The sequence below is a fragment of the Nelumbo nucifera genome, chromosome 8, assembly GCF_055504915.1.
Source record: "Nelumbo nucifera cultivar China Antique chromosome 8, China Antique-T2T, whole genome shotgun sequence".
Lineage (NCBI taxonomy): Eukaryota > Viridiplantae > Streptophyta > Magnoliopsida > Proteales > Nelumbonaceae > Nelumbo > Nelumbo nucifera.
In genome coordinates this window covers 28,541,812-28,550,765 of record NC_142656.1, presented here as the reverse complement: position 1 = coordinate 28,550,765, position 8,954 = coordinate 28,541,812, and positions in this window count along the sequence as shown.

The window sequence follows — 8,954 nt, the reverse complement described above, 5'->3', positions numbered from 1 at the left end:
TTCTTGAGGCAAGAACCTTAGGTTGTTAAAGGAATGTGCATTACAATTCGCATATTGGGGGTACCACCAGAAAAAATGAGTTGGGATTTGGTTGCAATGATAGTGAGTTGTGCAGGGACACCAACCAGAGAAGAGGTGGAGGAATCAGATGAGGAGGAAGGTGTTCTTTTGTGGGATAAACTATTCCGCATTCGGGTACAAATCAATATAAACTTCCCGCCGGCGTTGGGGAATAATGAAGTAGAAGAAGATGGCTCTAAAATGTTGTATGATTTCCAATATAAGAAGTTACCCATAAAATCATAGGGCATGAAGAAATAAGCTGTGAAAGGGTCTCGGAAGAGCAGATGATGGATCAATTAACGAGCATGATGGGGAGACAGTTGGTGAAACATAATACGGGGAGTGGAGCATATGGACCATACCTGAGAGTGGTAACAGAGAAGGATGGGTTTTAATACATAAACAAGAGAAGGAATATAGATGAACCAAGTATGAATGTTGAAAGTGATGTTGCGCAATCCGGGCACTCCTAGCTGGCAGCTGACTGGCTCCTCGCTGGTGACGGACGGTACCTGAGAAGAGAGCGGTGAAGGATTCTCAGGGGACTTGCCCGGTGGGAATACTCTGATGCTTAAGTTAGAACGCTGGAGAAAGTAGTAAAGAGTGTAGGTCGCGCTAAATCACTGAGTTAGCTCGAGAGAATGCTTAAGTTCAACTAGGGGGCTCTTATATATGAGCGTTCTTGTCAAATTGGGCATAACCGCCACTGGACCTCTGTCACAGCCGTTATCTTCCAGGGCTGCGCAGGTAACCATTGCAGTGTACTACCCAATCGAATGAGTGACACGTTCCGGAAGGACAGACACACCACCACCTGTCAAGAGACGTGGGCACAGACTTGTCGGGCTGGCAGGAACTGCGCCGTCGGTCAGGAGACGTGGCGCAGTCTGTCGGGTATGGTCTTGTCAAATAGAAGCTTCCTGAAAACATCGCGTCGCTTAGTAGCGAGCTGCCCTGTAGCAAGCTATCCTGTCGCGAGCTACCTTGTAGTGAGCTCCTGAGGGTATTGCGAGGTGATTCCTCTTGAAGTGGCCCTTGAGGGAGCTGGTTATCCTAGCTCGCGAGTTGGGATAGACTTGTCTTGGAGTATTCCCTTTCAGTACATCGGGGGTCGTTGAGCTTGCACTGTAGCGGGCTCCCCCTGTAGCGAGCTGTCCTGCGGGCCCGTTACTTAGTCGCGGCCAGGCTGTGATGCTGAGCTGTTACTTATGCTGAGTCATGTCCACGTGTCACTATCCCAAGGGGTCGGGTTAAATCACCCTCCATTAATTGCCCCCCACTCCTCGGGCTAAGAGTGTTACCTTAGCATGATGAGTTCATGAAGTTTGGCGGGTGGATTTGACTGAAGTTCAAACTTGATTGATTGCTCGCATTAAATGTGTGTGTGGAAGTCAGGGGATTTCTGACTTTTCGAATGCTGAGAAACACGCCAAAGCGGCTCTTAACTCCGGATGTCGTGCAGCCGTCATTACCTCAATCATGAGAGACGTGCGGTTAGTCACATTTCGATTTCAGAAGACGTGCGGTCAGCTTGACTGCGGACCATCAGATCTGTCTCAATCAGAGCCGTTGATTTGAGGGCACAATGGCTATAAATAGGGGGGGCCCAGGCCTCACTTTCTTTTACGCTAACTTGCCTTGTCTTCGGATTCGGAGGTCGCGTCTCCATCTAGCTGCCCAAGCTCTTTTCCCGTTCACACCATCTCTTCTTTTCTGGTGAGTCTTATCATCTTGTCAATATGTCTGGATATCCGTACCACGTCTATTCCTGGGATGGTAACCAGGATGATGCTCCCTCGAGCTCAAGGAGAGCTTGGGGGCAGGCTCCGGAGGCTCGGGAAGCCTCCGGCGAGACGACTTCCACTTCTCGGGGCAGGGAGCCCGACAACTTTGGTCCCTCCTCTATGTCAAAGGAGAGACTTAGATCTTTAGTTCTTCATTTTAACCTTCCCGGAGACCTCATCTACAGCCTCCCTTCTGGTAACTTTCCCTGGGAGCATGTTCCCAACAAGATAGTGATCTTTCAGGAACAGCTCGAGGCTGGCCTGCGTCTTCCTCTGCATCCTCTGATAGTGTAGGTTTTGAACCATTTCAATGTCACCATTGGCCAGCTTCACCCCAACTCTATTCGAAATGTAGTTGGGACTATTTCCCTGTTTTATGAGTACTGTCTTCCCCTCAATCTTGATATCCTCTCCACCATCCTCGGCTTCTTGCTCTTATACGAGCTACCAAACAGGATCCCGGCCTGGAAGCGGGACTATTTTGTTGTTTGCAACCCCGAAGGGTGGCCCTTCCCAACTCACTAGAGGGCCGCCATCCAGGATTTAGGGGTTGAGTTGGACCCCGAAGTTCGGAAAACACTGCAGTCCTGGGCGGCAGTTGGCTTCCATTGGTCGGACTACTTGACCAAGGAGAAACTCGCGCAGGCCGGTCTGAGCCCGGGTAGGTTGCCTTTTAGGTCGCGTAGTGCCTTGTATTTTTTTTTTTTTGCTGGACTAATACCTTGTGGTTTTTTGGCAGCCATCATGTCTGGTGTTGATGCACGCTGCCTTCTTTCCAACAACCAGAAGCGTAAGGCGAAGAGGTCGCGTCCTGACCAAGCCTCCACTTCTGGGGATTCTGAGTTCGAGTTTGCTGACCCGGTCTTCGCTTCTCCACCACATGAGGTTCCACCTGTCCCATTCGAGGGAGTTGCCACGGAAGGTGGCGTAGAAGGGCCCGAGCTCCCGGTGCAAGGGCAGTTTCCTTCGTTTGGGCCATCCTGCCCCTTCCCCTTCCCGCAGTTCCCTACCGGGAACTGGGAGGGTGTCAATGACTACATCGTGTTTGCACGAAAGAGCCGAAGGGCGATCTGCCACGAGGAGGTCGCTAGCTGGGGAGAGATGGACCCCAAGGAGCTCGCCAGGTTTGCCTCCGCCCACTGTATGGTGGTAAGTGTCATTTTCTCTTTTCTGACCTTAGTCTCCTATTGGCAAGTGAACTCCACCATCCACGCCATGGCCCTCCAGACCAACATCCACTCCGGCGATGCTCGTGCTCAAAGGTCTACTGTGCAAAAGCTCCAAGGCGAGCTCAACCGGGCCCGAGGTGAAGTACTTCAGGCTCGAAAGGGGAGAGAGGCCCAGGAGCTACTCGTCCAGGACCAGGAGGCGCAGATCGCCAGGCTTTCTGAGGAGAGCGTTCGCTACCGAGAGGAGTCATCGAGGGTGACGGCGGAGAGGGAGCTTCTTCGCCAGAAGGTTCGAGACTTGGATTCTACGCTTCAGGACTGAACTCAAAACCTTGACACCATGGTGGAGGAGGAGCGGGCTAAAGCGGTCTGGGACTTCAAGGACTCCCAGGAGTATCACGACCTCCAAGTGGAGTATGACTCGAGCTTGTACCGCTCCGGGGTCAAGCTCTGCTGCTGGTTGGTTCGAAAGAAGTTCTCTAGACTCAACCTCGACGGCATAACGATGAAGGGCCTAGATCCTGAGACGACGGACCAGGCGGAGGAGGAGGAGCCTGACTCCCTGGAGGATGATGACGAGGTGGACCCTTGAGGCTGCCGACTCTTCTAATTTTTTTCTTCTGACTGAACTCTGGTGGTTCCCGGGTGTCAGAACCCGGTTTTCAAAATCTCTTTCTTGGGCGGTTGTGCCCTATTTACTTTTGTTGAACTCTCTCCGGGCTATTAAGCCCGGTTTTTATTTATGAATTAGTAATGGATTTTTTCTTTTTCTGCTAAGTATGGTGTGCTCTTTATTTTCTGCCGAAGCGGTTTCATCACTGGGGCTGTTAGAGCTACATACCCGAAGTAGGATTTTTTGATAGTTGTTACCCCGAGCTATCCCTTAATGCTTGAGGTATTTTTATAGTATACCCCGAAGTAACTACCATGTATGCCCGAACTGTATGTTCGTAGGTTGTTCCTTGTCAGGTTCAGCCAATATACTGAAACGAGCTATGCTTCATAGGGTTCAGACCCGAGCTGCCTATGCCTCTGATACTTAATACTTTGCATTTACCAGTGAAGCGACTAAGTCTTCCATCGTGTCGAGGTCTTAGTTAGCTCAGTGTTTTAGCGCTTAGGTTGAGGGAGTGACTTATAGTCCGCTCTTGGAGTTCACCCATGCCATGGAGGCGACTGGGTCTCATTGCATTGAGGTCGTGTTAGCTCGGCATTTTGGCCCTTAGGCTTTGAGAGTGACTCATGGTCTACTCAGTAGTTCACCCATGCCATAGAGGCGATTGGGTCTTATCGCCCTGAGGTCTTTGTTAGCTCGACATTTTTGGCCCTTAGGCTCTGAAAGTGACTCGTAGTCTACTCAGTAGTTCACCCATGCCATGGAGGCGACTGGGTCTTATCGCGCCGAGGTCTTTGTTAGCTCGACATTTTGGCCCTTAGGCTCTGAGAGTGACTCGTGGTTTACTCAGTCAGCTAGGATGACTGCTTCGGTGCCATAGGTGAGGTTGAAGGGGGTCTCTCCTGTGGTGGTATTCTCTGTGGTTCGGTAAGCCCATAGAACACTGGGTAGCTCGTCTGCCCATAGTTCTTTAGCTCAGTCTGACTTTGCCTTTAGTCCACGGAGGATAGCTCTGTTCGTGACTTCTTCTTGACCGTTTGCTTGAGGGTGTGCAACTGAAGTGAAGTTTTGTCGGATCCCCATGTCTTGGCACTAGTTTTAAAATTTAATGAACTCGAACTGCTTAACATTATCAGAAATCAATACCCGAGGTAACCTGAAGCGGCACACTATGTTTTTCCAAAAGAAGTTCTGGACATTTCGAGCTGTGATCGTCACGAGAGGTTCAACTTCTACCCACTTGGTGAAATAATCCACTGCTACCACTAGGAACTTCCTCTGGCCTGTCGCTGGTGGAAACGGTCCGAGTATATTAATGCCCTATTGTGCGAAAGGCCACGGGCTGGTGAGATACTTGAGGTCAGCAGCGGGCTGATGGTGGATATTGGCATGCTTCTGGCACTTGTCACACTTTTTGACAAGCTCAATAGCATATGCTTTCATTGTTGGCCAATAGTACCCCTGTCATAGCACTTTTTGGGCGAGGGCCCTGCCCCCCAAGTGTCCGCTGCACAGGCCCTCATGAGTGTCGCGGAGCACAAGCTCGGCTTCGGAAAGTCACAAATAGCGTAGGTAGGGGAGCGTGTAGGATCTTCGGTACAGACGTTCGTCTATCATGACGTATTTGGCTGCCTGACGCTCTACCCTTCTGGCGGCATTGCGGTCTACAGGGAGGGTCCTGTGTAGCAGGAAGCTCACAAGTGGATTGATCTAGCTTGGCTCTGCTTGAACGACAGGAGCGACCTCCTCTGCCCCCCCGAGAATGCTAGGCCGAGGGAGGTTCTCTATGTACATGGTTCTCATGGTATTATCACTAGTGCTGACTAACCGGGACCGGACATCGACCTCAGTGTTCTCTAACCTCAGGATTTGCCTGATGAAGTGTGACTGGAAGTTAAGTAGAGCCTCTCTTACTTTGGGTAAGTAGGCAATCATAGTTGGTTCACGAGCTTCGTGTTCGCCTTTGACTTGATTGACCACGAGCTGGGAATCGCTACAGATGACGATATGCTTGGCTTTCACTTCTTTGGCTAGAGCCAGCCCGACTATCAACGCTTCATACTCCGCTTCGTTGTTGGATGCTGTGAACTCGGAGTGTAGTGCGTACTTCAACCTTGTGCCACTTGGGCCATACAGAATGATTCCGGCTCCGCTGCCCTACTTGTTCGAGGAGCCATCTACGTGAAGGATCCAAGGCTCTTCATCCCATTTCGTGCTTGGCCTTACTAGGAGAGATGCTGCACTAGTTGCTACCTCATGGTGCTCAGACTCAACTGGCCTGGGAGCTTCGAGCTCGCCCGAACTGGGGGCCTCGTGCTCAACCGGCCTGGGGACTTCGGAGCTGAAAGTGCATTCCGCAAAAAAGTCTGCTAAGGCTTGGGCCTTGATAGAGGTTCACGGCTTGTATCGGAGGTCGTACTTGCAGAGCTCAACGGCCCACTTCGTTAGTCGACCAGAGACCTCGGGCTTGAGCAGAACTTGCCTCAGAGGTTTGTTGGTGAGGATGACAACAGTATGAGCTTGGAAGTACGGACAGAGCTTTTGGGCTGCAATAACCAGTGCGTAGGCCAGCTTTTCTATCTCCGGATATCTTGTCTCTGCTCCCTGCAATACTTTACTAGCATAGTAGATAGGTTGTTGGACCCGATCTACCTCTTTTATTAGTACCGAGCTGACCACTTCATCACTTGCTGAGAGGTACAACTCTAAAACATCGCCCTGCTCTGGCCGGGTTAAAATCGGTATGCTAGCGAGGTACTTTTTGAGCTCGTCGAACGCGAGCTGGCAATATTGGGTCAATTCAAACCCTTTGCTTTTAATTGCCTTAAAGAAAGGTAGGCATCAGTCTACTGACTTGGACATGAAGCGGCTCAGGGCGGCTATTTGGCCATTGAGCCTCTGAACCTCCTTCATTTTTCGGGGTGGTCTCATGTCTAGGATGGCCTTTACTTTGTCTGGGTTGGCTTCAATGCCATGCCGGTTAACAATGTATCCCAAGAATTTACCCGAGGTGACACTGAAGACACACTTATTCGGGTTCAACTTCATATTAAATCTATGCAGAATTTCAAAAACTAAATGCAAGCCATGTATTAAGTCGCATGAAAACTGGGTTTTGACGATCATGTCGTCTACATAACACTCTATTTTTTGGCCAACCAATGGCTCAAACAACTTATTTACAAGTCTTTGAAAGGTTGCCCCGGCATTTTTTAGCCCAAAGGGCATGACCTTGTAGTAGTATAGGCCAAGCTCGGTTATTAAGGCACTCTTTTCTTCATCTGTCGGGTCCATCCTGATCTAGTTGTATCCCGAATAGGCGTCTAGAAAGCTCAACAACTCATGCCCCGAGGTCGCGTCCACTAGACAGTCAATCCTGGGGAGTGAGAAGCAGTCCTTTGGGTAAGCTTGGTTCAGGTCGGTGTAGTCGATGCACATGCGCCATTTACCGTTAGCCTTTTTTACCAGAACGGGGTTGGCCACCCAGCTCAGGTAGTGGACTTCCCTAATAAAATCGACTGCAAGGAGCTTCTCGACCTCCTCATCGACTGCCCTCCATCACTCTGGGGCTAGGTTGCGTTTCTTCTGTCTAACGGGCCTAACTATAGGATCAGTATTAAGCTTATGAGTTATAATGCTAGGGTCTATGTCGGGCATTTCTACTGCGGACCATGCAAAAACATCTAAATTTTCGAGTAAAAAGCGTACCAATTTAGATCGCAGAGGCTCCTCAATGGAAGCACCGATCTGGAGTGTTCGGGTTGGGTCCTCCGTCGAGGCTGGGATGGAGACGGTCTCTTCTGTGGGTGCAGCTTGCTCCTCGCTCTACTCTGTAGGTCGCTCCAGCTTGAGGTCATCAGCCACCTTGGCTTTCCCTTTAAGGGTGGTGACGTAGTATTTGCGAGACTCAAGCTGGTCACCTCGCGCTATCCCAATTCCGAAGTTCGTGGGGAACTTCATGGCCAAGTACTAAGTGGACATCACAGCCCGCAAGGCATGGGTAATCGGCCGACCTACTATGGTGTTATACGGGGAGGGGGTTGCGACCACTAAGAAATCGTGGTTGAGCCTCACTATGCTAGGCCAAGTGCTGACTTCCACAGGTACTATGATCCTTCCCAGGGGCTTGACTTCCTCTCCGCTGAAGCCTACCAGGGGAGTGCTCGCGGGCTTCAGATCGCTCTCTTGGAGCTGAAGTTGGTCGAAGGCTGCTTTGAAGAGGATATCTGTTGAGCTGCCTAAGTCAACGAGGATGCGCCTGACTTCAAAGTCATTGATCTTCATCTTTATGACGAGCGTGTCATCATGGGGGTAGTGAACCCCACGCGCATCATCTTTTGTGAAGAAGATTTGGTCTTCCATCCTTGGCCGCTTCGGGGGTTCTGTTCCTCCCTGGCAGCTCCGCGAGCTGATGTTCGAGCTGTGGCTGAGGTGCAGCCCGCTACAATTGATCCTCCGAATATCACGTGGATGGTCCCCCGAATTGGTCTCTCTTCGGGGGGCTGCTTCTGCCTGCCTGCTGAACTCGGGAGCATCTCTACTCTACTCCCCCTGTCGACCTGCTTTATTATTACTATTATTATTTTGTACAAAATTTCTCACGTGGATGAGCTCCTCTATCTCGTCGTGGAGGTTTTTACAGTTCTCGGTGTTGTGACCGTGGTCTTTATGAAAACTACAATACAAATTTTTATTTCTAACATTAGGGTCTACTTTCAGCCGAGGTGGCCACTTCACATACGGGGTGTCCTTGGTCACCATGAGGATCTCGGCCCGCTTTGCGTTGAGGGGCGTGTAGTCCCTTTCTGCTACTGGAGCTCAGAATGGCTGATTTGGCTTTGCCACCTGAGCTTGGTCCTTCTTCTTCTTGTTGTCGCCCTGAGTTGAGGGCTCTGGTTCCCTTTTCCTTTTCTCAAGGGCCTGCTCACCCTTCTGGTTGATCTCTTCCTCCGTCCCGATAAACCGATCTGCGAACTTGAGGAACTCAGTCACAGTCTTGGGCTGATTGACAACCACGTGCCACTTGAACTCTTTGTGGGTAATACCTCGCTTGGCTGCAGTGAGGTGAACTGCGGGGTCCAGATTGGGTATCTGTAGACAAGAGTCATTAAACCGCTTGATGTAACTCCGAATGGACTCCCCTTCCTTTTGAACTATGCCGAGGAGGCTTTCTTGAGTTATTGGGCACCTCTTGCTGGTGACAAAGTGGGAGGTGAAAACTTGCACGAACTGCGCCCAACTTCTTATCGAATCGGGCGTGAGGTTTTGATACCATGTGTGGGCTACCCCTTTGAAGGTGGTGGAGAAGGCCACGCACATGGA